Source organism: Melozone crissalis, unplaced genomic scaffold (assembly GCF_028551555.1).
Source record: "Melozone crissalis strain CALT ecotype California unplaced genomic scaffold, PUWL_Pcris_2 ptg000244c_1, whole genome shotgun sequence".
Lineage (NCBI taxonomy): Eukaryota > Metazoa > Chordata > Aves > Passeriformes > Passerellidae > Melozone > Melozone crissalis.
Window position 1 is genome coordinate 44,199 of NW_026536003.1, and position 27,708 is coordinate 71,906.

General features: G+C 50.9%; 1 pseudogene; it reads right to left on the reverse strand.

The window, feature by feature from the left end:
• Positions 1–144: 144 nt before the first annotated feature.
• LOC128949480 (class I histocompatibility antigen, F10 alpha chain-like) lies at positions 145–26,846 on the reverse strand (annotated as a pseudogene).
• Positions 26,847–27,708: the final 862 nt, after the last annotated feature.

A 27,708-nucleotide genomic window follows, 5' to 3' on the forward strand; every position in this document is an offset into this window, starting at 1 on the left:
GGAAGGAGAGGCAGCTGCTGTTCCTCTGGAGATGCAGTGGAGAAAGCCATGCTGGTGGTCCAGAACCTCAAGATTATATCCAGGTAGGAATGTTTGGCTTGCCCCTCTGGGCGGAGCATCTCACACTGGGATGCTGTAGTTCTTATCAGTCAGGCAGTGACATTCAATAGCCTGTTATCAACAGATATCTCCCCGGTTGTAGAAGAGATAAGGAAAATTGCCTACTTAACAGAAAACAACTGCCATACAGATGGTAAATAGAATACAATTTGCGTGACAATCCAGGACATTGCCCAAAGCAGGATTTATTGCCACAAGTAGATTTATTGCCCAAAGCAGGATAATTTCACACCAGAACTAAAGCATTGTAAATATTTGTGGTTCTTGCCTTTAAAACACTGGGAAATGGAAAACTGGAAATGAATCCGTTAGAAAGACCTGTGGGGTGGGTGGGAGCAGCAGGATCAGCTCTGGTGGCAGCTCTCAGCTTTCCTGGGAAGAGGGAAGGGGCCAGATCCAGCTCCATGGATCACTCAGGCAGTGATTCCTGCCAGGATGAGAGAAGGTCATGGTGTCACCCTATCCCTGTCCCCATTCCACAGGGTAGACCTGGCTGGAGTCCATGGAGAGCAGGAGCTACTCCAGGATCCCACGTGATACTACCCGAATCCTGCCACAATCCTGCTCCATCCATCCCACCCAATTCAGAACTGGAATCCTTCCCTGATCTCACGCTATCCATCCTGGACCGATCCTGCTCCATCCATCCCACCTAATCCTGCTCCAGAATCCAGCCCCAGTCCCACTCTACAATTCCCCCTAATCTCACTCTGCATGGACCCCTGCCCTGATCCAGAATCCCTCCCTGATCCCAGTCCATCCATCCTGCCCCAATCCCCCTTTGGAATCTCACCCTGATCCTGCTCCATACCTGTGCTGAAGCTGTTGGTTCCCATGTCCCTTCCTGCAGAAAGAGAAGATCCATGAGATTCCAGCACAGATCACACACTGGGATTAACCCCAGGATCCATCCTGGGATCTGCACAGAGGGGATCTAGAGCTGGATCCACCACTGGAACTCACCAGCTGCCGGGTTGTATCCATTCCTGTCTCTCCTCCCTGTGGAAACAAAGTGGGATCAGCGTTGGTGGCACAGGATTCCCAGAACAGTGCCGGGTGGATCCGTGTCCCTTCCCGACCCCCATCCCGTGTGTTACCAGATTGGAGCTTCCAGACGCCGAATCCGATGAGGACAATGAGGATGAGGATGGCAGTGATGATGGATACAGTGACCACCATGGTGAGATTCCCGCCAGATGTCGGCTCTGGGAAACGCGGGATAGTGAGAAGGGGAAGGGGAATCCCCATTTGGGAATTCCAAATTCCCAATCCCCACATTCCCAGCCTCACCCCAAGTGAAGATCCCGGGCTCCGGCATTCTGGGATGCTCCACCCTGCACCGGTACTGCTCCCGCTCCTCCGGCAGCGCCTCGATCCTGGCCCAGGTGTGGAAGGTGCCGTCGCTGTTGGGAACGATCCCGCCCCACTCCGTCTCCTGATCCAAGGTTTCACCCCCCTTCATCCAGCTGACTGCGATGGTTTTAGGGTAGAATCCGTACACGTGGCAGGACAGGATCAGCGTCCTGTGTTCCTCTTTTCCAGACACATGGACATCAGGGGGCTCTGGAACGGGATAATGGTGATAGACATCATTGGAATGCCATGGGAGTGGGACTGGGGTGAGTTCTACCTATGGAATTCCCACAGGAATGGCATGAGAGTGAGATCTACCCATGGAATTCTCACTGGAGATGAGATCTATTCATAGAATTCCCACAGGAATTACTGTGTTCCCAAGTCCCCTATCCCCAAATCCCAAATCCCCACAGGAATTCTGCTCCCACCTTTGCGCTCCAGCTCCTTCTGCCCGTATTTGATGTATTTCTGGAGCCATTCGGGGCATTCGTGCTTCAAGTAATTCATCCAATACTCAGCCACGGTCCCATCCTGCTCCCAGCGCCTCCTGATGATCTCACCAACGCTGTCGGCCGCCACAAATCTCCTGGACTCCAGGTCAAAGGAGATTAAATCCCGCCCATTGTAGGCATTCCGGTGGGATCCACGGATGCTCCCATTGGACAGGAGGTCACAGCCGGAAACTCGCAACCTTGTGTGGAGACCTGGAGGGATTGTACCCACAGAGACCCATGGAATTGTGTCCCAGCCCCACAGAGCCCCATTCCAGCCCCATGGAGCCCCAGAGTCTGATGGAGACCCACAGAGCCTCATCCCAGCTCCTTGGAGCCCCATGGATGCAAATCCTAACTCCACAGATTCCAACCCAAGCCCACAGGTCCCATCCCAGCTTCACAGATCCCATCCCAGCCCCATGGATGCACATCCCAGCCCCATGGATCACAAGATATCCCATCCCAGCCTAATGGATCCCCATTTCAGCCACTTGGAGCTCTGTGAATCCACATCCGTAACCTATAGATCCGATCCCAGCCCTATGGATGCTCACCCCAGCCCTACAGTTCCCATTTCAACCCTACAGATCCCATCCCAGCCCCATGCATGCACATTCCAGCCCTACAATTCCTATCCTAGCCCCACAGATCCCATCCCAGCCCCATGGGTCCCCATCTCAGCCCTACAGTTTCTATCCCAGCCCCACAGTTCCCATCCCAGCTGCATGGATCCAATCCCAGCCCCACAGATCCCATCCCAGCCCCATGGATTCACATCCCAATCCATGGATCACATGATATCCAATCCTAGCCTAATGGATCCCCATTTCAACCACTTGAACCCCATGAATCCACATCCGACACCTATAGATCCCATCCCATCCCCCCAGTCCCATCCCACCCCCACAGATCCCCCCACTCACCCCCGCTCTGGTTGTATCGCTCCTGCAGTGTCTCCAGGTTCTTGGCATCCATGTGCTGGTTCCTCATACTGTTCCGGGTCTGCCACTCCCAAAATCCTGGCTCGACTCCATCCTTCATCCACTGCGTCAGCGGCTCCAGCCGGCCCTGCTCGCTGTCGTAGCGCACAAAGGGGATCCCATCCATGAACCCCATTTGCATGTACTGGGGGATCCCTGGGCTGGGCTCTGACACCGCCACGTGCAGGTAACGCAGGGAGTGGAGAACTGGGGGGACACGGAGATTTGGGGGGTTGAGGGGATCATGGATCAATGAAAAGGGGAACTGGGAGAGCTGGGAATGGGTTTGAGGATCCTGGGGCCAAGGAAAGGGTGTGCAGGGTGGGAGAGGTGGGATGGACAGGAAAGGGCCTGCAGGGGGTCCTGGTGTCCAGGAATGGGAGCTCAGAAGGGGGAGGGGGTGGTGCAGGGACTGGGAGAGTGGGATGGGGGTTCCAGGGGATCCCTGTGCCCAGGAAAGGGGGTCCAGGGATCCCCAGTCCCAAGGAATGAGGGGTCAAAAGGTGGGAGGACCTGGGAATAGGAGTCTTGGGGATCCTTGATGCAGAGGAAAGGGGAGTTGGGAGCTGAGAAAAGCAGGAATGGGTGTCCAGGGGGTCTCAGGGTCAAGGAAAAGGGGGGACTGGGGAAGGCAGGATGGATGAGAAAGGGGGTGCAGAGGGGGATTGGTACTGGATAAGGGAGTGCAGGGGGGTCCCAGTGCCCAGAAGTGAAAATTCAGGACCCCAAGGAACCCCCCGCCAGCAGGACACACGGGTGAAGAAATGGGGGTGCCGGATTTTGGGCTGTTTAGATGGTCTGGAAAAGCCCGAAGATGGCCTTGGGCCGCCCGCGCTCCAAAGAACGAGAAGGGACTTCAGATCTTTTCTTGGTCTCGGTGTTTATTAAATGCTTATCTAAAAGATTTTCTCTGGGCCTGACAGAGTTCTGCTCAGCAGTCAGCCATGGGCACACACTGAGAGCCCCTGGGGCGGTCGTCTATCTTTATACTTGGAGTTACGTGTACAATATTTATCATTTTTCTCCAATACCCTCTACCCTTATTAACCAGTGTTCCTCTAGTAAGGTCCAATCCCAGAGTGCCAACATCACCACAGAAGATGGAGGCCTAGAGGAAGAAGAAGAAGGAGAAGGGCACGCCCCAATTCCTCCATCTTACTTCTCTAGACCCCCCTGTACAGAAATCTTAAACCCTTTATCTCACACTCCAATTAACTTATCCCTTCACCATTCACCCCAGTGAAATCCTCCTATCCTCATACTGATGTCATCTCCCGTGTGGGATCAAAGTCCAGCCACCAGACATTTCTGGCAACATTCCAGGACTCCCGAGCCCCCCAGGGGTGGTCTTGGTCACTCTGCCCCTCAGCCCTGAGAGGCTGAGATCCCACATCTCCCCCTTCTGTTTGCACCAAAAAGATCTTTTTCGCCATCCGATTCATCGCACGTTTTAAACATGCAAATATGCATGGGACAACAAGTATGAGGACTAGGAGAACTATTAAAACATAGAACCCTATCTTTAAGATTCCTCTCCAAATGGGAGAGATGTCAAAGAATTCTGCCAGTTGATCGATCCATGATCCTGTGATCTCGCCAAGCTTATTTATGCTGTCCTTTATATTTTTGATATTTTCATGAATTGACTTTGAATGATCTGAGAGATTCATGCAGCACATCCCTTCGAACTCTTCACACCCATGTCCATGAGCGAGCAATAGATAATCGATTGCCGCTCTGTTTTGAAGAGTCGCCTGTCTCACACTACTGATGTCTTTTAACATGTCATCCAATGTGACAGACACAGACCACGCATGTTTGCTCAACCAACAACCCATGCGGTCGATCTGTGTCAAGGCCACCCCTGATGCTGTCTGAGGTGAGAAGATTGCTGTAGCAATACTTGTTTCTTGTCCCAAGAAAACATTTCATCATTGCAATTTGCCGCATATTGTTGTATTGATCTTTTTTCTCTGTGCCTTTCCTCTCTTAACATGTTCAAATCAGGCGATAGCATTGAAATTTCCCCAATGCTGCATGGACCTCCCGTGGCATTAGCAGGAATGCCGTGCCAAATTCTGTCCCCGCAAATTAAGAACAGACCCCGCGGCAGTTGCACCGGGACTTGGATCGATCCTTTGGTGGTTCTCTTTGTATATTTACACCAAGCTGACGCATTCTTATAAAATTCATGAGTGGGAGTTAAATCGATAGTTTTCGCCTTTGTGACTTTTGGAGCTTCAAACTGCATGCAGAGTCTCATTGTCATGGACCCAAAAATCTCCAATTCCTGAGGTTCTGTAGAAGCCACAGGAAGCAGGTGTGTCCAAGCACACCACTCTTTTATAGGATTTTTAATGACCTGCGAAATGTTAATTGCGGAGTGCCCTGGAACTGGCCATTCGTCCACTGGCAATCCAACCATGCATGCTGAAAACGGTTTACCTGGTCTTGAATGTGTCAGGCAGATACTATCTAAATTCGCTGCCCGAGCTAAAGTCTCCCATACATTTTGCCTTGGTTGACTAACAGGTAAATCTCCCCCACTGCTTACTGCAATGAATGAAAGAACGATGCACATAAGCATCATGAAACCCATTACTTCGCTTTTATGTGAAAACCCCCCAAAGTCCTTAGTTTCTTTTTATCTCTCTTCCGGGTCGTTTTTCGCAGTCTGAGTCTCGACTTCTGTCTGAGTACTCGTCTCTTTGTTTCTTGGATCAGCGTTCTCGTGTTCTCGCGTCCGGAATGGCTTCACGTGCCGCGCCGACACCCACTTCAGACCTCGATCTGTGGAAATACAAGCGAAACCCTTGCCCCAAGTGATTAGTTTGAAAGGACCCTCTATTTGTCCTGTCTCTGGGTTTCTGATCAAAACTAAAGGATTTTCCTTTAGCTTTGCCTGTGTGTTGTTTAGAAAATGTCTCACGATCGGTGGATCAGGTTCCGAGGATGAGCTATTTAGGAAATTCAGCACATACAGTGCCTTATTTAATTTCATGTGAGGTGTTGCCTCTGGCTCACCCCTTCTCTATTTGTCCAGAAGGGATTTTAGGGTGTGATGTGTTCTCTCAATGATCGCCTGACCTGTGGGTGAATGCGGAATACCAAACGTGTGTCTGACACCCCATCTTTTCGGGAATCTGTCAAGCACCCTGCCTGTATACGTTGGACCATTATCTGTTTTTATCTCCTGAGGCACACCTAATGCTGCAAATGCCTGCAGAAAATGTCGGCAAGCATGGTCTGCTGTTTCCCCAGCATGTGCTGAAGCAAAGACTGCACCTGAGAATGTATCTACAGAAACATGAACATTTTTGAGCCTCCCAAAAGATGGGTATTTTGTGACATCAGCTTGCCACAACTGAAGACTTTGCAGCCCCCGCGGATTGATGGCCCCGGTAGAAGAAGGTGGCTGCACAAGCTGACAGTCTGGACAAGCACTAATGATCTCCCTCACCTGACTCATTGTGAGACGAAAGGACTCCATTAGCGCTTGCGCATTCTGATGAAAGAATGCATGACTTAACCTTGCCTGCTCAAAAATGTCCGGCAGTGTTTGCAAAATGGGCATTGTCAACCTGTCCGCCCGAGCATTCCCTTCCGCTAAAAACCCCGGAAGTGTTGTGTGCGCTCTAATGTGTGTGATAAAATACTCTCTTTCCCTGCTCTCTAGCAGTGTTTTCAAGCTTGTCAGGTATGAGTATAAAACCTCATTACTGACTTCTTTCAAGAGCGAACCCTCCAATCTCTTGACCACACCCGCAACATATGCGGAATCTGTCACCAGATTGAGAGGCTGTTTGAACAACTGAAATGCTCGGACAACGGCTGCCAACTCCACAATTTGTGGAGAGCCCTGAACCATCCTCATGTCTGATTCCCAATCCCCTGTCGTTGAGTCTCTCCAAGTGATCACTGACTTGTGTGTCTTCCCCGAGCCATCCGTGAACACGGTGATCCCGTCCAAAGGTTCTTCACTTATTCGTGGTTTTGCTCTATAGCATATTTGCGATTGCAGTATTCTATGCTGTGGAAAGTGGATTGTGCAAGCTCCTGGGAAAGCTAACAACGCGATTAACAGGTCTTTCGATTGTTGCATTGCCCACTCGAAGTAGTCTCGTTTCAGAGGTAATCTGATGACTGATAATTCTCTTCCTGCCATTGTCAGCAGCCTCGTTCTCGCCTTTATGATGATTTGTGCTGCCATCTCCAAATCTGTGAGAATCATTTTCGCGGGCCTGTGCGGTAGGAAAATCCACTCTATGATTATCAAAGACTCCTTTTGTGATTCATCCCATTGGAAGATCAAACCATGGAACTGTGTTTTCTTCCCCAGCACTGCCAACTGAAAAGGCAACGATGGAACAAATCGATGGACCTGCCTTTTCTGTATCGCGTTCGTGATTTTCTCCAACTCTTTTCTCGCTTCTGGCGTGAGTGTCCTGGGAGAACGAATGTCTGTGTCTCCTCTCAAGAGATCAAGCAGCGCTGGAATGTCGCTGTTTGTGATTCCCAAAACTGGTCTCATCCAGTTGATTTCTCCCAAAAGCTGTTGCAAATCATGCAAATTGTTGACCTTTGTGCTGATCTCCACTTTTTGAGGCTTTATTGTTTTCTCTGAAATTTTCCACCCTAGATATTTCCAAGGTGCAACCTCTTGAATCTTTGAAATGCTGATTTCCAGACCTGCCTTTTGCACCTCTGCGATCACACAGTCACGAGCTTCTTGCAGCTCCTGTCGTGTTGATGCTGCAATGAGCAAATCATCCATGTAATGAATGATCTTTGCCTTCGGAAATTTCTTTCGTGCTGGTGCCAAAGCTCGTGCCACGTACCATTGACAGATCGTCGGGGAATTTTTTAGACCTTGTGGAAGAACAACCCAATGGTGCCGCTGCAGAGGCGTTTCCCTGTTGATACTCGGAACTGAAAAGGCAAATCTCGGAGCATCATCTGGATGGAGTGGGATACTGAAAAAACAATCCTTGAGGTCAATGACCACAAGCTGCCAATCTCTGGGAATCATTGAGACAGATGGAAGTCCCAACTGAAGTGGCCCCATGTCTTCTATGACTTCGTTGATCTTATTTTGGCCTTCTTACCGAATCTGTCGTCAGAGTGGTCTGAAAGCCCTCAGTCTCCGTCCAGCAGGTCATGAGAGATGGATCCAGAGGCGCCTTTCTGGTCCCAGTCCAGGTCGCTCTGCTACGAACTGTCTTCGGCAGAAGCTGAGAGATGGAATTCTCAGTGACTGCTGATTTTTGCAGATTCTCCTGGCCGGTTTTTTTTTTTTTTTTTTCTTCTTTCTTTCTTCAGGCTTCTCTCCTCAGGAGTTATCAGTGCTGTCCTCTTGGCTCTTCAGCTCTTCAGGGCTTTTCCCCCCCCCGAAAGGTTTGGTGGGAGATAGCCCACGCAGCGGACGCCACTTGCCGGATTTTGGGCTGTTTAGATGGTCTGGAAAAGCCCGAAGATGGCCTTGGGCCGCCTGCGCTCCAAAGGACGAGAAGGGACTTCAGATTTGTTCTCGGTCTCGGTGTTTATTAAATGCTTATCTAAAAGATTTTCTCTGGGCCTGACAGAGTTCTGCTCAGCAGTCAGCCATGGGCACACACTGAGAGCCCCTGGGGCGGTCGTCTATCTTTATACTTGGAGTTACGTGTACAATATTTATCATTTTTCTCCAATACCCTCTACCCTTATTAACCAGTGTTCCTCTAGTAAGGTCCAATCCCAGAGTGCCAACATCACCACAGAAGATGGAGGCCTAGAGGAAGAAGAAGAAGGAGAAGGGCACGCCCCAATTCCTCCATCTTACTTCTCTAGACCCCCCTGTACAGAAATCTTAAACCCTTTATCTCACACTCCAATTAACTTATCCCTTCACCATTCACCCCAGTGAAATCCTCCTATCCTCATACTGATGTCATCTCCCATGTGGGATCAAAGTCCAGCCACCAGACATTTCTGGCAACATTCCAGGACTCCCGAGCCCCCCAGGGGTGGTCTTGGTCACTCTGCCCCTCAGCCCAGAGAGGCTGAGATCCCACATGGTGGGACGCAGAGATTGGGGGGTCTGGGAGCGTCCAAGGGTCGGGAAGCGGAACCGGGAGAGCCGGGAAGGGTCCAAGGTCCAATGAAGGGACTGGGAGAGGCGGGATGGGGGATCCAGGGGTCCCCGGTGCCCACCAAAGGGGGTCCAGGGGTCCCCGGTGTTGAGGGCAGTGGGGTCTGGGAGCTGGGAAAGGCAGGAATGGGGGTTCAGGGGGTCCCTGGGTCATGGAAAGGGGGATCTGAGGCTGGGAGAGGCGGGCGGATCCCGGGGACGCAGCTCGGGAGACGGAAAAATGAGACGGGGAAAAGGGGAATTCCAAGGAATTCATCTGGATCCCACTGGATCCTCGCTGAGACCCCCTGGGACCCCTAGGACCCTCTGGGATCCCTGAAACCCCTTCCAGGAAGCACCGGGAATAGAGAACTGGGAGGACGCAGAGATTCGAGAGATCTGGGGGTGCAAAAGCCGAGGAAAAGGGCGGGTCTGGGGTCTGAGAAGGCCGGGATGGCCGGGAATGGGGGTGCAGGGGGTCCCGGAGCACTGATGGGGGTGCGGGGAGATCCCAGTCCCGGGTCAGGGGTGCAGGGGGGTCCTTGCACCTGGACATGGAGATTCAGGGATGTCTCAGTGCCCAGGAATGGGGGTTCAGGGGGGTTCCCCCGTCGTTATTCGGGGTTCAAAGGGATCCTGATCCAAAGGAATGGGAGATGCGGTGGGTCCGTGGGCCAGATAAGGGGGTGCAGGGGGATTTCCCCGCCCAGGAATGGAAGTTCAGGTGATTCTTTTCCCAGAATTCGGGGTTCAGGTGGGTCTCAGAAAAAGGAGTTTCACGGGGTTCCGGTGCTGGGGAAGGGGGCACAGAGGGGTCCCCGTGCCCAGAAATGGGCGCTCAAGGGGTGCCCGTGCTCAGGAATGGGGGCTCAGTAGATTCTGATGCCCGAGAATGGGGGTTCAGGAGGGTTTCCCTGCCCAGGAATGGGGTTCAGGGCAGTCCCGGTGCCAGATGAGGTGGTACAGGGGGGTCCCGGTTTGGGGGAGGGGATAGAGGACCCAAAATGGGGCTATGGGGGGTTCCCGCGCCCGGTAATAGAAGTTAAGGAGGGTCCCGGTGCCCGGAAATGGAAGTTCAGGGAGTTCCCGGTTTCAGGGTTCCCACTCACCTTTGATCGCGCCCCCCGGGTCCCCCAGGAGCCCCAGGAGCCCCCAGAGCAGCCCCAAACCCAGCGCTGGAGCCATGGCGCTGCTCGGCTGCGGCCCCGCCCCAGCCATGGCCAGGCTCCCTGAGCCGCATCCGGCCCCGCCATTGGCCCCGCTTTTTACTGCTCGCCAATGGCAGCCCGATCTGTCAGTGACGTCACCGGTCACCGGGCAGATCCCGGTCTCGCAGGTTGGGACGCGGAAGCGAAAGGGACCGATGGAGGGCGGGGCGGGGACGGGGGACTTGCAGAGAATCCCTCTGGATCCCTCTGGATCCCGCTGCGACCGCCCTGGAACCCTCTGAGAACCACCTGGGAACCCCTGGGAACCCCTTAAGGAAGCGCCTGGAGGGGAGAACTGGGGGGATCCGGAAATTTGGGACATCTGGGGGTGCAAAGGTGAAGGAAAAGGGCGGGTCTGGGGTCTGGGAAGGGCGAGAGGGCCTGGCAGGGGTGTAGGGGGTCCCAGAACACGTGAAGGGGGTCCAGGAGGGGTCCCAGTCCCGGATAAGGGGCTGCAGGGGGGTCCCCCTGCCCAGGAACGGAGGTTCGGGGGGTCCTTGTGCCCAGGAATGGGGGGTGAGGGCGATGGGGGTTCCAGGGGGTCCCTGTGCCCAGGAGGGTGCTCGGGCCCCCGGTGTTGAGGAAGGTGATGGGTGGGGGCTGGGGAAGGCAGGAGGGGGGCGGTCCAGGAAAAGGGGGTGCGGGGGGGCATTGGGGCTGGATAACGGGGTGCAGGGGCATCCCCGGGCTGGATGAGGGGAAGCAGGGGGATCCCGGTGATGGATAAGGGGGTGCAGTGGGGCCCTGTGCTGGATAAGTGTTTCATTCTTGTTGTTATACATATTTCTCAAGTCCCATACTGTAACAAGCTGTTTTCTCTGCAGCACAGTTCTTCATGTGTCTTCTCAGGGGCTCCTCCTGGGCTCTCGACCCACCCCTTTTATCCCAGCTGTCTTTACGAGCCACAGCTGCTGCCCAACCAAGGACTTCGCAGCTGTGACTCATTTAGAATAGCTAGGACCCACTTATCTAATACATAGGACTCTCTCTAATACATTTCAGTTGTTGTATTCTTATTGCTGTTATAACAATATATATATTCAGGCCCCCACAGATAAGGGGGTGCAGGGGGGTCCCTGTGCCTGAGAATGGAGGCTTTGGGAGGGTTCCAGTCCTGGATGTGGGGGTGAACAGGGGTCCTGGTGTTGAATAAGGGCATGCAATGGGGTCCTGGTACCCTGGAATGGGGGTTCAGGGGGAGTCGCTTCCTGGGAATCAGGGTTTGGGGGCGTCCCGGTGCTAGATAAGGGCCTGGCTGGATCCAGTGCAGGGGGTCCTCGTTCACTGGAATGGGGGACTCAGGGGGGTCCTGATCCTGTTCAGGGTGTGAAAAACAAAATTAAAAGTTTAATAATAATAGTAAGAGTAAGAGTAAGAGTAATAGTAATAGTAATAGTAGTAATAATAATAATAACAATAACAATAGCAATAATAATAATAATAATACAGAAAAGGACAATATTTCCCCCCCTCCCGTGCGCTGGAGTGCTCTTGGCCAACAGCCAAAGAACACAGGGGTGTACACAGACAATGTTATCTTTATACTGTTACACTGCTGAGATATATGCACATTCATGTGTTTCATGCTTTATTCAAAAATTCTTGTGAACTTTCTGATGTTTTGGGAAGTTCTTTCTTTGACTTCTTCACACTCCAGCTTATCTACACAACATCCTGTGTGTCAGGTCAATATATTTTATTTATTTTTGTGTCTCCATCCTGCTGTTTCACATCCTCTGATAAGGATTCAGTATGGCCTCCCTAATTTTAACATGGTATTGTCTAATTGTCCTCTGGTGCTCTGCTTTGTGTCACGGTTATCTTATTACTTGGACAGGCTGGTCAGTGGATGGCCTTACACTGTTTTTAGTTACACAAAAGCCTTTTTTCACATCTTATGTTTTGCTAAGTCCTATTGAATCATGATTTTAAAGGGTTAGGATTTTAGCTGAGTGTTAGAACCAATTCATATTGAAGTTAGATACACCAATGTTAGGTTAATGATTATTGGATGCTTAAGCTAAAGCTAATTGTTATATTATGAGCTCATTTGTAGAAAGAAGTTAGGAACATATTGAAACCAGCAGAACAATGCCCAGCACCTGGACTCTGTGTCAATCCATCACGAAGCAGGGGGCCTTGGATTGTGCCAGAGGGTCACAGAGACCTGACCAAGACCTTCCTGACTTCATCCCTGGGACCACTGACCCAATTTGGGACCACTGACCCAATTCAAGAGAAGAATTGCACACGCGTGAAGGACTAATAACCTCATTTTAATACAACGCGGGGATGGGAGGTGCTGGGGTTATGTATATGTATTATTTTGGCAAATAAATAGAAGGCAAAAATCCTTGTGTGGTGCGGTCACGCATTTTGAGAATGATTCCCCCGTGCTGCCCACCGGTATAATAAACATACAACTTTCTAACTTTTGACTAGTTACAGAGTCTTTGTCCATGATCTTCAGTTTTAATGATTCAGTTAGCAAGCCAGCCAGAAGGAGACTCTGCTGGGCTGTGAGACCAGCTCAGGTCATGGACCCCCTTGGTGCAACCTGTGGAGAAATGGCTACATGACAGAGGTCACATAGACATTCGCTTGTTAGCCGACCAGGAGCTGGGAAAGTACCAAACACAGCTAGTTGGAGTTTTTGCACCTGCAAGATAGCGTGTCCTTGGGCCTAGCTGGGTATGATAACGAGTGGACAGAGAGACGTGGGAAATAGAGAATGTAGGCCCAAAGGAATGAGGAAGAGTTGATGGTATAGTTTAACCAATAGTTCGCTTGGCTTACAGAATATTCATAAGCTTATTACTTGCTGTATAAGTGTCTGATGCTCTCTTCAATAAATGGAACTTGCTGTTGACTCATATTGAGCCCCGAGTTTTCCCTGCACCTGACAAATGGCTCATCCCCGACAAAGGCCGCATTCTGCAACAGCACCCCCAGGTTATTCCTGGAAGAGTGGGCTCTGCTGCACAGACTGTTCATCCAGCAGCAGACAAGGAGCCCTGAGTACTAAAACTCCAGACAAAATGGTATGTTTAAAAATAAAACAGTTTTAAACAGTGACCGGTAAGGCGTGGTCAGGAGAGGCCCTTTGGTAAGTCGTGGGAGATGTCCCACGTGCAATTTGTGCCTCTGTAGTGTGCTTGCAAGCTGAAGTTGCAGTTGAAATCTGGTTGCCAGCAGAAAGAGTTGTTGAACTGTTGTACTGAGCTCGGGCTTTTGGTGCTGCCATTTGTTTCAGCATAGAGAGCTCAGTTTGCCACCAACTGGGGCTAGCAGTCGTAAGGGCAAATGCTGGTCTAAGGTTGTTATAACTGAGTTGGTGTGTGTGGAAAGAAATACCCCTTTCACAGTGAGTTTGTGTGTGTGAACTTTCTAGTTTTGGGGAGCAGCATTCGCTGTGACACCTGGTGTTTGAGTATAACCAGTCTTTTGTAAGGCTTTGTGTTCAGTGTTAACCAATCCTTTGCCTGTGGGACCTGGGAGGCGAGGATCAAACGCTGTAGCACAGTGCCTTTGTGGTCCCTCTCCTTGTGGAGTTTGCAAAGATGCAACTTTGGATTCATCTGGTGTAGTGTGAGATTTTGCTGACTATTGTGTAAAAGTTACAATTGTAACAAACTGGTAATTTTTGTTTTGTGTCATCTGTGTTAAGCTGCGTATTAAGCTTGAGCCTGAGTCAAAAGGGTTAAGCCATCCTTTTATAGGGTTTTAACTGTAACTGGTGTTTGTGGGCTGTCAGAGCTGAAATAGAGACAACTTGTTATAAGTTGATTCCCAAGACTTGAGGTACAGGAGAGCTGTGTGGGTTTTTCCCCTGCATTGTGGTAATTTGATTCTTGGGACTGTATAATTCTGTATGTGAGATTTTAAGATTTTGTTTGCAACAAGTGCAGCATTTTATGTGGAAAAACTAGTGTCGTGATTTATGTGCATTAAAGCAAATTAAAAGAATTCCAGGAAATCCCCCCCCCCCGCCCCCATTTGTGGTGTTTGTGGGCATACCAGATTTTTTGCTGTAACAGGGACAGCCTTTTTATTTATTTTATTTGTGGTTAGACAGATTAAAGGAATCCCTTTACCTTGGCAGTGTGAAAAGTGCATATCATATGTCTCTATGCAGATATAAAATACTATATGTATTTTCTTGTAGTGATTAGTAGGGCAGTATCAACATTTTAACAGTATGGTAAATGTAGTTTTCTAGTTAAAACAGGAACTATGTATGTGGGATGCTTTTTTAAGAAAGGAATGAGGTACTTTCACAAGATAGCAGCCACAGGACACCTAAATCTTTCAGAGAAAGAGAATTTACTGCTCTGTTATCAGAAGAAACGAACTTCTTCCCGCCTTGCTCAGCCATGAAGACGCCGTTAAGGATTAGGAGGAAGAAGTTGACACTGACCAGACAGAATCCGTTGTTTGAATGGAATTTATGCATCATACATGAAGTGTATGAATATGCAACAGGCTATTGCTTTTAAGGGTTAATCCTCTGTTAACAGGTGTCCTTTTTCGGGCTTATTTTGCCCAGAAAAGGTACCCCGTCCTCTGTAACTTACTTCTTATTGTCTCATATTGTCCTACTTTAATTGTTCAAATTTTTATTACTCTAATTATATTACTATTTTTATGACAATTTTATTACTATTAAACTTTATTTTTTTAAAGTGATGGGCGTTTTTCACAATGGAGGCATGGGAGGAAAAGTGGATTTAAAGGTCTTCACTTACTTCTCATTATCCTGCTCTGAGTTTTTGGAGTTTTCTGTCAGAAATCGCTCCCTTCCCCACTCATCCACAGAGCTTTGGGCAGTTTTCCTATTCTTGCAGTAAATTAAAGCGGTGCACTAATGCGCCTAAATAGGGGTAGGAAAACTTAGGGCTTTCCTCGGAGCCGGAGCCACCGCAGCCGCAGTGCCGGGAAAGCCGTGACAGGAGGTGCGGAGAAGTTTGTTTGTGTTTTCAGCTCAATCCCCCTCGGGCCCGGGCCCGTTCCAGGGCTGTTCCTCAGCTCCGGCTCTGCCCTCACGCAGCCCGGGGGGCCCTGAGAGCGCGGGGAGGGGCTGTGCCGTGTGCAGAGCCCGCCCCTGGCTGGGATTGGGCGATGGTGCCGTCAGTCGTGGTTGTGGCGCGTTGATTGGTGGGAGCGGGGCGGAGCAGGGTCTCGGTGGCGGGCTGAGGGCGGCCGTGGCTGGGCAGCGGCGCCATTGTCGGAGCGTGTGTGCGGGCCCGCGAGCGGCGGCAGCGGCCGGAGCGCGGTGAGGCGGCGGCGGAGCTCGGAGGTGGCCGCAGCGCGGGTGGGAGCCGCGCTGGGTTGTGCAGGGGCTCGGGGCTGGCTGCGGGCCTCGGGGGCGGCAGGGGGCTCGGGCGGGTTCGTTGTGCCGTGTCCGGCCCGTGTTGCCGCTGGCGTGAGGGCGCTGCGGGAGCGGCTGCCCGCGGTCTCCTTGCGGCCGCTGCCTCGGCAGGAGCCGCTGCCGGAGCAGCGCTGGCTCGGCCCGGTTGCTGTGGCTGGGACAGAGGGGGCTGCCCCGTGCCCGGCGCTGTGCGGGGAAATTGCCGTGGCTGGAGGTTTCTGTGCGCAGAGGAGACAGAGGAGTCCTGTAAAAGTGACTTTATTGCTGAGCAGAGGGAGAGGCCGTGGGGCATTTGCCGTGCGCTCTCTGCCATTGTTGTAGTTCGCAGCCTCCTTTTTATCCTCATTTTCCCGGCCTCATCTCCCTCTCCCTTTGTGCACTGGCTGAAGTGCTTGGAAGGTTCAGACCTCCCGATCCGCCAACTGGATGTCCTCGTTATTGTGCACCTCCACTTTTACGGCTCTGTTGAGTCTTTGTTCTTCTGAAAGTTCAGGAATTCAGCGGGACTTTGAGGAGCTTTCTGTATCAATTTCTAACATTTTCTAAAACTGATGATTTCTCCCATTACTTCCTCACCTACAAGTCCCTTGGCCCTATCTCCTGGCAGACTCACTCATTGACTCTGTTTTTTCTTCCTGTGTCTTCTTTGTATTTGGGATTATTCTTCTGGAAGTTCAGGAATTTAGCGGGTCTTTCTGTGAGCAGCCCTCCATGTTAATTAGTAACATTTATCGAAGCTGGTGGTTTCGCCCGTTACTTCCTTATCTCCAAGTCCCTGGCCCCTCCCTCAGCTGCTGAATGAGCTGCACTCTCAAGGTGTGGAGCATGGTAAAAAGATGAGAGTTGCTGTAGCACATCCGAAGAGAAACAGCATTCGTTTAACCCATGGTCTGTCAGGGAGCCACAAAACCGTGTCACATTCCCATCCTTTCCACGTTTGGACCAATACATGATCTGCTTTCTTGTTTCCGTTGTTGTTTTGTTTTTCACCACGTTTCCTTTGTCATCTATTTGCCAGCAGCAGCTTGAGTAATTTAATTTTCACAAACTCCTACTCCTTCTGCTAACAGATGATCTGATCCCATCGCATGGTGAATGGCTGTGTTCCTCATTTCAGTGGATTGGTCGGCAGGAAGGTCAGGAGCTGGAGCTGTCTGGTTGGTTGTTATTCTGAGCAGAGCTTGTAATCTAATGATGCCATTGAAATGAGAAATGGGTTCTGTGGCTCCTGATATGAATTGGTTTGGGTTCCCAGGGGCTCGTCCATGGTGTTGTAGGATTTGTTCTGCTGGCCGTTCATCTTTTCCCCAATTTTGGCCGCTCTCTCACGTCTGGGCTGCATCAATTGACTGCTTTTCTCTAATTAAATCATCAAATCCTTGAATTCCCAACTGATTTCCTGGAATATTTGGTAGCAAAAAATCCCCAGTGCTCTAATATAGCTTATATAACACAGACAGTGCCAGCACATGTTGGAGTGGGCAGAGGGATGATTCCCCCCATTTATTTATAGTGAAGTTTTCCCAACGTTCTCCATTTGCTGTTTCCCTTTGCATCTTCACCCGTTTGTGTTGCAGGGTCAGATATCCTCCCCCTGGGCTCTGCCTTGAGCTGTGCAAATTCCATCAGTGCCAGCAGGCAGAGCTTGGGGTGAGGGGCAGAGGGAATCAGCCCAATTCCTGCCCCAGGTAAGAGGCCCAGGTGCATTGTCCACACTTTGCCCAGCAGTGTTCATTTGCATTTCTAAAGCTGCTCTGGTGGCTGCCTGGAATGGAGCCTCTCGTCCAGGGCAGCCATCGGGTGAGTCACATGTGGCCCCCCCAGAATCTGCTGTTTTCAAAAAAGTATAAACTATTTATGAGTTCAAAGTGTTACGGTTAAAGCCCTTCAGGTTTGCAAAATACAACATGAAGGCGAACATGGAAAATCCCAGACCCAAATTTGATTCTCACACTTCTGTCCCAAACCTACCTGACAATATAAAGTGGGAATATTACGTAAAATTTTTCTCATGTTGTAATTTTGTCACTGAAAGAATCTCTTTAGTGTTGAGAGAGAGAGTCAAGGCATTCCTTGGTTCTGGCCAGGATGTGCGACAGAAGTAAATTATTTCACAAATAGCCCGGCTGTGCAGAGAAAATCATTCCATGCCATGTGTGTTTTACTGGATTTTCCTAAACTTAATGTAGTCTGAACCAATCTAAATCCACTGCTTTAATGTTCATTGCTTCCAAGTTGTGTAAGTTTTTAGTATTTGGTTTCCCGTTGGACCCGGATTTCTTCCCCTCTGATGTGAATTTGGTCTCCACACTCCTGGATTTCCATCTCAGCCTTTTCCAGCCCAGGTGTCTCCAGCTCTGCCCGGGCAGTGTCTGGGGTAGCTGTTGGTTGCTGTTTGCTGCTGGGCAATGTTGATGTTTTGTTGCTGGTCGTTATCTCTGTGGGTGTCTTTTGGGCTATTCCCAGTCTGTTCAGATGTTAAACTCATCTCCATTGAGTGGTGTAACACCCCTTAAATAAAACCTTTGAAATTCCTTTCTCCAAGGCAAAGAAAACCAAGCCTGAGTAGAGAAATAAGGTTTAAAAGAACCAAACACGGTACATTTACAGCAGTGCAATGGCAGGCAGCCCAGAGTGTGGGTGTCAGTGAGCCCCAGAGTGGAATTGTGCCGTGGTGTTCCCCAGCAGCTGTGGCAGTGCAGGCCCAGCCAGCGCTGAAGCTGCAGCAGTGGCAGCAAGGCTTGGCCCCAGTGGCTGGAGATGGCAGAGGAGGGTGGCCAGGATTGCAGAGGATTCCAGGCGAGGATCTGTGGGCAGGCTCAGGGGCTTGACCTGCTGTGGAGCCCTGGCTGCTGCTGCGTTGCCTTCAGGGCAGGCTCAGGGGCGGCCTCCCATCCTCCTGCTGCAGGTGGGAAGTGCAAATCTGCGGGGCTTCAGAGCGCTTGAGGCCAGGCTGAGGGGTCCCCCCGTGTTGAGCTGTGCTGGCAGCGGTTTGTGGCCTCAGGGACACTTGGCATGGGCCCCTTGGCCACCAGTGGTGCTGCTTTGCACTCCTTAGGCAGGAGCCGATGTCCTGGCTGGGTGTTGGCAGCAGCAAAGCGCCAGGGCAGGCTGTGTGCCAGCCCAGCTTCCTGTGGGAGAATGTGCCTTGATATCTGCTCCAGTGGTTGCTGAAGCAGTGAGAATTGCTTTTGCCCCCCTGTTAGGTGCCATGGTGTCAGCAGAAGATATTGAAGCCTTCCTGCTCAGGGCATTTCAGTGCCAGGCTCTCACAGGCACCCACAGCTCCGCCGGTTGAGCTGAGCATGGGGCGGTGACCTGCGCTGTGTCTGATTCCCCTTCCTTAATAACAGCCTGTCTTGTAGCTCTTTTCCCTTCTGCTGCCCTTGCAGAGCCATCCACAAACACATTTTGTCCCTCAGGCCAGGGAATGTCCCATCATCAATCTCTCCCAGCCTGGGTCTGGAGCTCTGTCCCTTGAGTGCAGTCCTGGGTTCCTTGCCAGCCCCTCTCCAGGCTGTCCAAACAGGAGGCTGGGTTAAACCCTTGCCCTGTCCTCAGTTCTAAATCCTCCTGTGCCATTGAACAAGTTTCATACTGTAATAACCGAGCCCTGCTCATCCATTTAGAGGCTCTTTTGGTTGTCAAACCTTTAACTTGATGCCAGACTTGAACTATATGAGATCCTCCTGTTGTCGTCAGTTTTGAGGCCTCAGTTCCCAGGCCTCAGTTCCCATGAAAGCTCTGGCTGCACAATTCTGCAGACAATGAGGCCACTCTCTGGCCACTAGATTAAACATTTCAGCACAAGAATTCCTTAGGGAAGACCCTGTTAAACATCCACCTGTAATTGAAATTCTTTTTCCCTGTCTGGAAGGCCCAGGGCAGCAGCCTCAGTTAATCTTCATTTTAACACTTGAAAATTCTGTGTTTCCTCCTCCTGTCTATCCATCCAGTTTGTTGACTGGCAGGATAGAAGTGTTGTAGGGAGACATCCCTGGCTCCAAAAGCCCTGCCTTTAACAGGGACTCAGTACCAGGCTGTGAGCCCTGCCGTCCCTCTCTTGGAACAGGGTATTGCTTGTCCTGGTTGCTTTAAAGAAATTTGTAGAGGCTCCATATCTAATTTTCCCTCTTATCCTGGGGCTGCCCACACTTTGGGGTTCACTTCAGCATGGGCCTTGTCAGATTTTGGCACAAAGGTACAACAGAACTAGCCTCTGTATCCCCTTTTACAGTATTAAAATTCAGCTCTCAAATTCCTTCTTAGTTAATTACAATCACAGGAGGAAGAAAGATTCATTTATTTCAAACCTATCCCCCACAGCTTCTAATAGTGGTTGAACAAATCATACCTGCTCATCTTTTCCACTCATTCCCTTAAAAATCGAAATATTCCTTTACAATTTTCCCCTTTACGTCTAAGATTCAGAGTGGATTGAGAGGCCCCTGTGTCCATCAGGAAATGCCTCCTCTCAATGCAGACCCACCCTGAATGTTCTCAAGGGCTGCACTGTGGAGGGTCCCTGGTGTGATGGGAGCTGTGACAGCCCTGCCAATCCATGTCCATCAAGGGGTGGACTTGCTGGTCCTGAGGGTGCTGCTGTCTGTGCTTGCAGTGTCCTTGTGCCCTGCAGCTGGAGCCCTGGTTCCTTGCCAGGGGCTGTTTGGGTGGGCTCTCCCCTGCCGAGGAGGGCAATGCCTCTGCCAGGTGCTTGTGGCCGAGCCGTGCCCTGGGTGCTGGGGCCCCCTTGGGCCCTGGGGTTGATCCCTCAGGGGCTGTAGGAACTGTACCCTGGCCTTTGCCTTCAGCTTGGCCTTTTGCTGCTCCCTTCTTGCATTCATCTGCTGTGCCTTTGTGCCCAAGTGCTGCAGGGCCTTCTTGTGCCCCTCCTGCAGCCCCCCTCAGTGCCTGTGGGTGCTTGTCTTGCTTTACAAGAGAGGTGTCTGCTCGGGAAGGCAGAAAAAGCCTCTCTTGGAATGGAGAATGCAAACCCCCTCTGTCTTAATTTTTAGAGTAGTGAAATCAAGGGGCTCTCAGGCAAAGATATGGGAATAGGAATACCAGTTCTTTACTAGTGTGTATAATAAAGCAAACAAACACCAACAGCTGCGGCACTGACAGCAAACAGAGCCCGGACCCAGTCCCGGCCTTTGGGCTGCGGCGCTTTCCCCTTGGGTGCAGTTCCGGGCACGGCCGGCAGGGGCGCTGGTGGCTCCCGTGGGGCGGGGCAGCGCATCCCTCCCATGGGAACCTCTCTGAACGGAAATAGAGCAATCCCTTCATCTAACCCTTTCACTTTTTTACCTTCTATAGCCTTTCTCCCGTGTTTTGAGAAAGGATTTGGAGAGGGCTGCCTTTTAACTGAGCTCCTAGTGTTTCGATAAGGTGCTCCCTCGAGAGTGAGAGAGTTTTGCTGAACAGCCGGAGCTGTGGTTACCAAGGGGCCGTAACTCAGAGCAGGACGGGGTCAGTGGAGGATATCCTGTCGAGGCTCGGGGGGAGTGTGGGCAGGGTCTGCTGCAGGAATCGCCAGAGGGGGATCTTCCCGTGGAGCCCGAGGCAGAGCGTGGGTAACCCCCACATGGCTGATGGCGGCTGATCCAGCAGCTGCCGGCAGAGCAAAGGCAGGTGGGAGAGCCCGGCAGCAGCGGCGGTGCCCAGCGCAGGTGGCACGGGCAGGGCAGCCGGGGATGGGATGGCTGGGACCCCCCCTAGGTGCGGTGGGCACGGTGACCTCGGAGCAGGCGGCGGGACAGAGCAACCCCCATCCTCCCCAGCATGGCTGGCAGAGCGGCCGCGGGCCAGGCAGTGGGAGCAGGGCACACAAATTGAGCGACAGCGCCGGGGCAGGTGGAGCTGCCCTGGGCAGTGAGGCCGCACCTGGGATGGAAACCGGGGCAGGCGGAGCTGAGGCGGGCAGCGAGCCGGGACCCGGGACAGGCGCCTGGGCCGCGAACGGAGGGGGCAAGACCTGCAGAGGATCCCACTCTCTCTCTGATTTTTCCTCTTGTTCTCTTCCCTTTCATTTCCCCTTTATCTTTTCTTGTTTTTTCTCAGGGCTTTCTGATACTTTAAAGATTTTTATTCTGCTAAAATCTCCTGTCTAACGTATGGCATTCTCTTTCTTCTAAATTACATGCGGTTTTTTTTACAAATAAAACCGGACCCTAACAAATCCAAACTTCTGCTTGGATACTTTGAAATGGCCAACGGGCTAACTCACGACCTCCTAATGTTGTTTTTCTCATCACCTTTTTATTTATCCTTTGGCAAATTAAGGATATGTCTTAAATCCATAAATCCCAGTGCACCCATAGTTCCTTAAAAAATGATCACACAAAGCTTGAGTACCCCAGTGGGCTTTCTGATGCCTGTCTTCTAATATTTTCCTACTAAGCACGTTTTATTAAGTAATTGTCTTCCATCAGGAAGTTTCCATTTCCCTGATTTATCTTGCTCACTTCCAGTTTTGTTTAATTCTTTTTTCTCGGCTTCCCTAAACTTGGGAATTTCCAGTTTTTCCTCGTTTGGAGTTAATATTAACATAACTCTTCCAACTCCATTTTCTGCTGCATCCTTAGCTTTGTGTTCTGACAAATTATTTCCTCTTCTTCCTGGGGTCTTTCCCTTGTGGAGTTCCTTAACATGTACTATAGCTATCTCTTTTAGGTGATTGTAATGCCTCTAAAACCTCTAAAATAATTTCCTCATGTACTAGTCCTTTTCTTCTTGAATGAAGTAATCTTTTTCCTTTCCAAATTTTTTACAGGTATGTACTACTCTAAAGGCATACCTTGAATCAGTATATATAGTTCCTGTATTTGTGTTAAATATTCTGTTGCTCTTTTTAAAGTCTATAATTCACAAGTTTGAGCTTACTAGTTTAAGGGTAATTTCCCTTTTTCCATAGTTTGCATGTTTTTCCCATCGACTACTGCATACCCTATATTTTCTCTTTTTGCAAGGAGTTGTGTCTTTTTTTTTTTCTTTTTTTTCCCTGTATCCAACTTACTGGTTTTCTGTCTCCTTGTTCAAGATCTTATCTATTCATCTTCTGCCTCTGTTTTTCACTTTCACTAACAACCGAAATACAACTTTTCTTTCAGCTACACCCACAAAAATAAAAAACTTTTTTCTCATACTACTTTCAGTACAATACACCTCCCTCCAAGGAGATACAGTGAAGCTTAAAATACACAATCTACATTACCTATACTTTCATTCATCTACATTCACTCACTTTTATTTCTCACTCACTTCCACACATTCTTTCACACCCTCAGGACACAGAGTGGATCCCTGTTGACAGAGAATCGCGGGTCCCTGTGGCCCCCCCTCGCCTTGGGGTGGCCTCTGGGTCTCAGTATCTCCGGGCCTCCTGGGAGGGCCCTGACTCTGCTGCCTCCGGTGCCGTTCACCTGTGAGGCTGATTTGTGTGTCACTCACACTCTTTAGCCACGGCCCCCTCACACGCGCTGGGGACAATGGCCCCTTTGCAGGTCACCTGTACCTTATGCCACAGCCCCCACACCCACGAGAACAATGGCTTATTTGTGGGTCACACACTCCTCTTTCCACAGCCCCCCTTCCCACCCGCCCGGGAAGCTGAGGCTGATTTTGTGTGTGACTCACTCTCACACACAACAAGACAACAATAAGGTACCTTTTGTTATAAATGATCAAATCGAGAGCCAAACTTATAAGAAAATTTAGCAAAGATTTATTAATTTGTCTGTGCGAATGAAGTTCGGTCATCTACACTACCACAGCCAAGGGTCAGTGTCGAGCCCGGGTTCGGTGCTGGGTGAACACGGATCTGAGCTCCGAATGTCAGAGTCTCCCCCTGTTCACAAATGCTGCCTGACGCAGCGAGTTCTTTTACAGTTTATTCTGCTCGAGGCAGAGATGACCGAATGTTCTTTGTGTCTCTTCCCATGCATAACCGTGTCTTTACCTGTGCAGAGGTGGACAAAGACTCAGTCCCGGTGTCTGATGTTGTCAGTAGACTCCGGGGAAGTCAGCATTCACATGCATCAAGGTGGGGCTGTGGATCATCTTGGTAGCTGTAATCGACGAGGCGTTAATCACTCTTGGTTGGATCTGGTGACCCGGGGAAGCCAGTGATTATCGCCCTGGAAGCTTCTATTCTTTCGTTAAAAACCCCGATGTTTATCTCAACCAAGTCCAGGAACTAGATATATATGAATAAGACACTGCTGCCTGCCAGGATGGTCAAGAGACTTAGTGTGGAGTTTACAATATTTTATACATTAATAGCGCTAATTATCTCTACCATATACTACACTTTCACATCACCTATTACAAGTTTAGGTGTTTCTTGGCAGTCCCCGTGCTCTTGGATATCCCTCAACCCAGCTGTGTTGTCCAACCCCAGATGCTCTTGAGCATATCCTCAATCCGGCAGAATTTTGCTCAAGCGTTGATGCTCTTGGAATGTTAATTCCTCAACCTAGCAGGTTTTAATTCTGGATGCTCTTGGGCACTCTTATCCCTCAAACCAGCAGGATTTTTAGGGTTCCCTTTTGTCCCATTTCCTAGTGGATTGGGCTCGGAAACTCCTCTGCTCCCTTCCTCCGAGGGGTCCAGCCCCTCTCTGGGACCCAGTCCCAGTTACCCCGGGGGATTCTCTCACTCCTGTTAACATTCACTTCGTCTCTCTCCTGGCCACTTACCGCGGAAAGTCGGAAACGCAGCGTGGGAGACTCCAGCACTCACTTGGCAGGTCTGGGACAACCAGCCCTCCTCTCATTCACACACATTCATCCCCCTGTACCTGCCCCCCTGAGAAATACTTAGCAATCCCTTTTCCTTCCCGAGTTCTTCGTGCACATTACTACTCTTAGGGGGCCAATTACCGCGGTTGTAGGGAGCCTTTTCCCTTCTCTTTGTTTTATTGTCTCCTTTTGTCCACCATAACCTGCGTCTGTCGGTCACCCCAGGGGAAACAGAGCGAGGCTGCCAACGGGGCAGGGCGCGCCTTCCCCACTCTGACTCTCCTAAAGCACCGGCAGCGAGGTGTTTGTAACCATCCTCTGCTACCAAATTGTGAAAAACGCCAGTCACTTGCTTTTAAAATTTTAAAAGTTTAATAGTAATAGAATGGTTATGAAAAATAGTAATACAATTAGAGTAATCACAATTTGGAGAAATCGAATTAGGACAATATGAGACAACAAATACAAAGAGTTACGGATGTCCGGGTACCTTTTTCTGGGCAGCACAAGCCTGAAAAAGGACACCTGTTATCACAGGGTTAACCCTTAAAAACAATAGCCTGTTGCATATTCATACACTTCATACATGATGCATAAATTCCGTTCAAACACAGGATTCTGTCTGGTCAGTGCCAGCTTCTTCCTCTGAATCCTAACAGCGACTTCGAGGTGGGAAGAAGTTCATTTTTTCTGATAAGAGGGCAATAAATTCTTTTTCTCTGAAAGATTTAGGTATCCTGTGGCTGCTGTCTCGCTGCAAGTCCTTTCTTTAAAAAAAGCCCCTTACCATGCATATTTTCTATTTTAACATTTTTTTAATATCCTAAAACCATATTTAACTCACTACTTAAGAGAATTAATACAGCAGTACATTCTAACAGAGGACGTATAATATTTATTTCAGTATTTGCGAAAACCCAATCACAAAACACGCATTTTTCACAAGTATAATCCCACTAACTTCCAGTCTCTCCCAGTTTGGTCTCAGGTGCCGCCAGCATGGTTCCAGTTGCTTCCTAGAGCAACTCAGTGAGTCCCAGTATGATGCCATTTGCTCCCAGTTGCTCCCAGTCAGGCCCAGTATGGGGGATGATGTGCAGGGAGTGCTCACTGTGACACTCAGTTCCTCCCAGTATTAGTCCAGTCCCTCCCAGTATGATCCAAATATGAGCCCAGTGTGCTCCCAGTCTCTGCCAGAATGTACCAGTTTTGCTCCACATGGTTCCAGTTCCTCTTTCACCCTCACTTTCCTTCCAGTCACTCCCAGTACCTCCCAGGGTACCCCAGTTCCCTCTACAATCTTTCCTGTTCCTTCCAGTATGATCCCATTTGCTCCCAAGCACTCCCAGTCAGCCTCAGAGTAGTGGCACTCAATGTCAGTATGATCCCAGTCACCACCAGTATGATCCCAGTTCATCCCAGTACAAGCCCAGCAGTTTCCAGTCGCTGCCAGCATGCACCCAGTCACTCCCTGTTCTTCCCAGTTGCTCCCACCATGATCCCAGTTACTCACAGCTGCTCCCAGTCATCCTCAGCATATTCCCAGTCACTTCCACTATATCCCATTTGCTCCTAACATGGTCTCGGTTGCCTCCTGCAGGCTCCTGCTCACTCCCATTATGATCCCAGTGTCCATCAGTGGGATCACAGTCTGCCCTGGCATGGCAATATGATCCCAGAATAATGTCAATACAAACCCAGTACAGTTCCATCACGATCCCAGTATGGTGTCAGTACAAAGCCAGTACAGTCCCAGTATGATCCCAGTATGATATCTGTACAAGCCCAGTACAGTCCCAGTCACTCCCAGTATGATCCCAGTATGATGTCAGTACAAGGCCAGTGCACTCCCAGTCACTCCCAGTACGATCCCAGTCCAGCCCAGTCCCTGGCAGTGCTGCCACTGCTGGGATCCCCCAGCCCTGTGTGCGTTCCCCCCTGGTGGATGTGCCGAGAGGAGCCCCAAGGGCTGGCAGTGGCCAGGCAGGGTCCCCAGCAAGGCCCAGTTTGGATGGGATGCCCCCAGTTTGCCCAGTTTGCCTCTCCTTTGGCCCAGGCCGGGTTCCCCCCGCCCGCAGCGGCTGGAGCAGCCGAGAGCCCCGCGCTGCCCATCCCGACCTGTCCCGGCTCCATCCCCGCTCCTGCCATGGAATGGGGCACCGAGGGTGTGGCTGCTGCTGGGGGAGGAGGAGGAGGAGGGAGGGAAGGGCAGGGATGAAGGGGGAGGAGGAGGTGGGGTTAGGGAGGAGGAGCAGGGGGAGGAGGAACGGAAGAGGAGGGATGAAGGTGGAGAGAGAGCAGTAATGGAAGGAGGTGGGGATAACACCGAGGGGGAGGAGGATGGGGGATGGAAGGTGAGGACTGTGAGGAAGAGGAAGAGGAGGGACAAAGGCAGATCAAGGCTGAGCTGAGGGAACCATGCCATCGATCGCTGCCTGAATTCGCAGCCCCCACCTGTGGGATCATCGCCCCCCATCGCACTGGTGAGCGGGGAGGGGGAGCTCGACCCAGATATCCCGGGGGATCCCTGGGTTGGGGTTTTTGGGGGGATGTTTGGAGAATGAAGCAGTCCAAGGCTGAGCGGAAAAGGCCCCTTGGGGGGACATTGGGGGGTGGCGGTGGCGGCTGCCGGCAGAGGCAGCCTGGAGGAGCAGAGCCCTGTGTCCCCCAGGAGCCCAAAGTGGGGAGCCCAGAGAGGGGGGAGCGCCACCATTGGCGGGAGCCTCAAGAGCCTGGAGAGGGGCAGGGGGGACTCCTTGGAGCCGCTGCAGCCCAGAGCAGAGAATGAGGGGAGAAGGGAGCCCGGGAGCCCAAACAGCCCCGGCATCGCCGAAATGGGGAGAGCGAAGCGGGGAGAGCTTTTGGCATTGCTGGGACTGCCAGCAGCCTGGGCAGGGCGGGCACCGAGGAGAAGGGGGACCCCCAATCCAAGCGTGACCCCAGCAGGTGGGACAAGGGGGAACGCCTGAGCAGCAGAGGGGAGGAACCAGGGACAGAGAACTCCTGGGAGGCTTTTTCAGGGCTGAATCTGGGTGTTTGGGAGGTTTTTCTGGAGCCCAGGTGGCTGGTGAGTTGCAGAAATGGACTCGGGCAGAGTGACCTTCAAACTGAATGTGCGTTGGGGAAGATGAAACAGGAAAACTTTATAAATATGATTGTCTGGCAAAAGACTTTGAGAATATAGAAAGTGTAAGGAAGACTGAAATGAAAGCAAGCTTTGAGATACTCAGTTAGTGAACAACTGGAAAACAATGGTGTGGCCCAACTGAAGGTAATCCCCTTTTGATGAAACAATTCCCTCTGCTTGCAGGCAGATCCAGACCCTAGTAGCTCAGCAG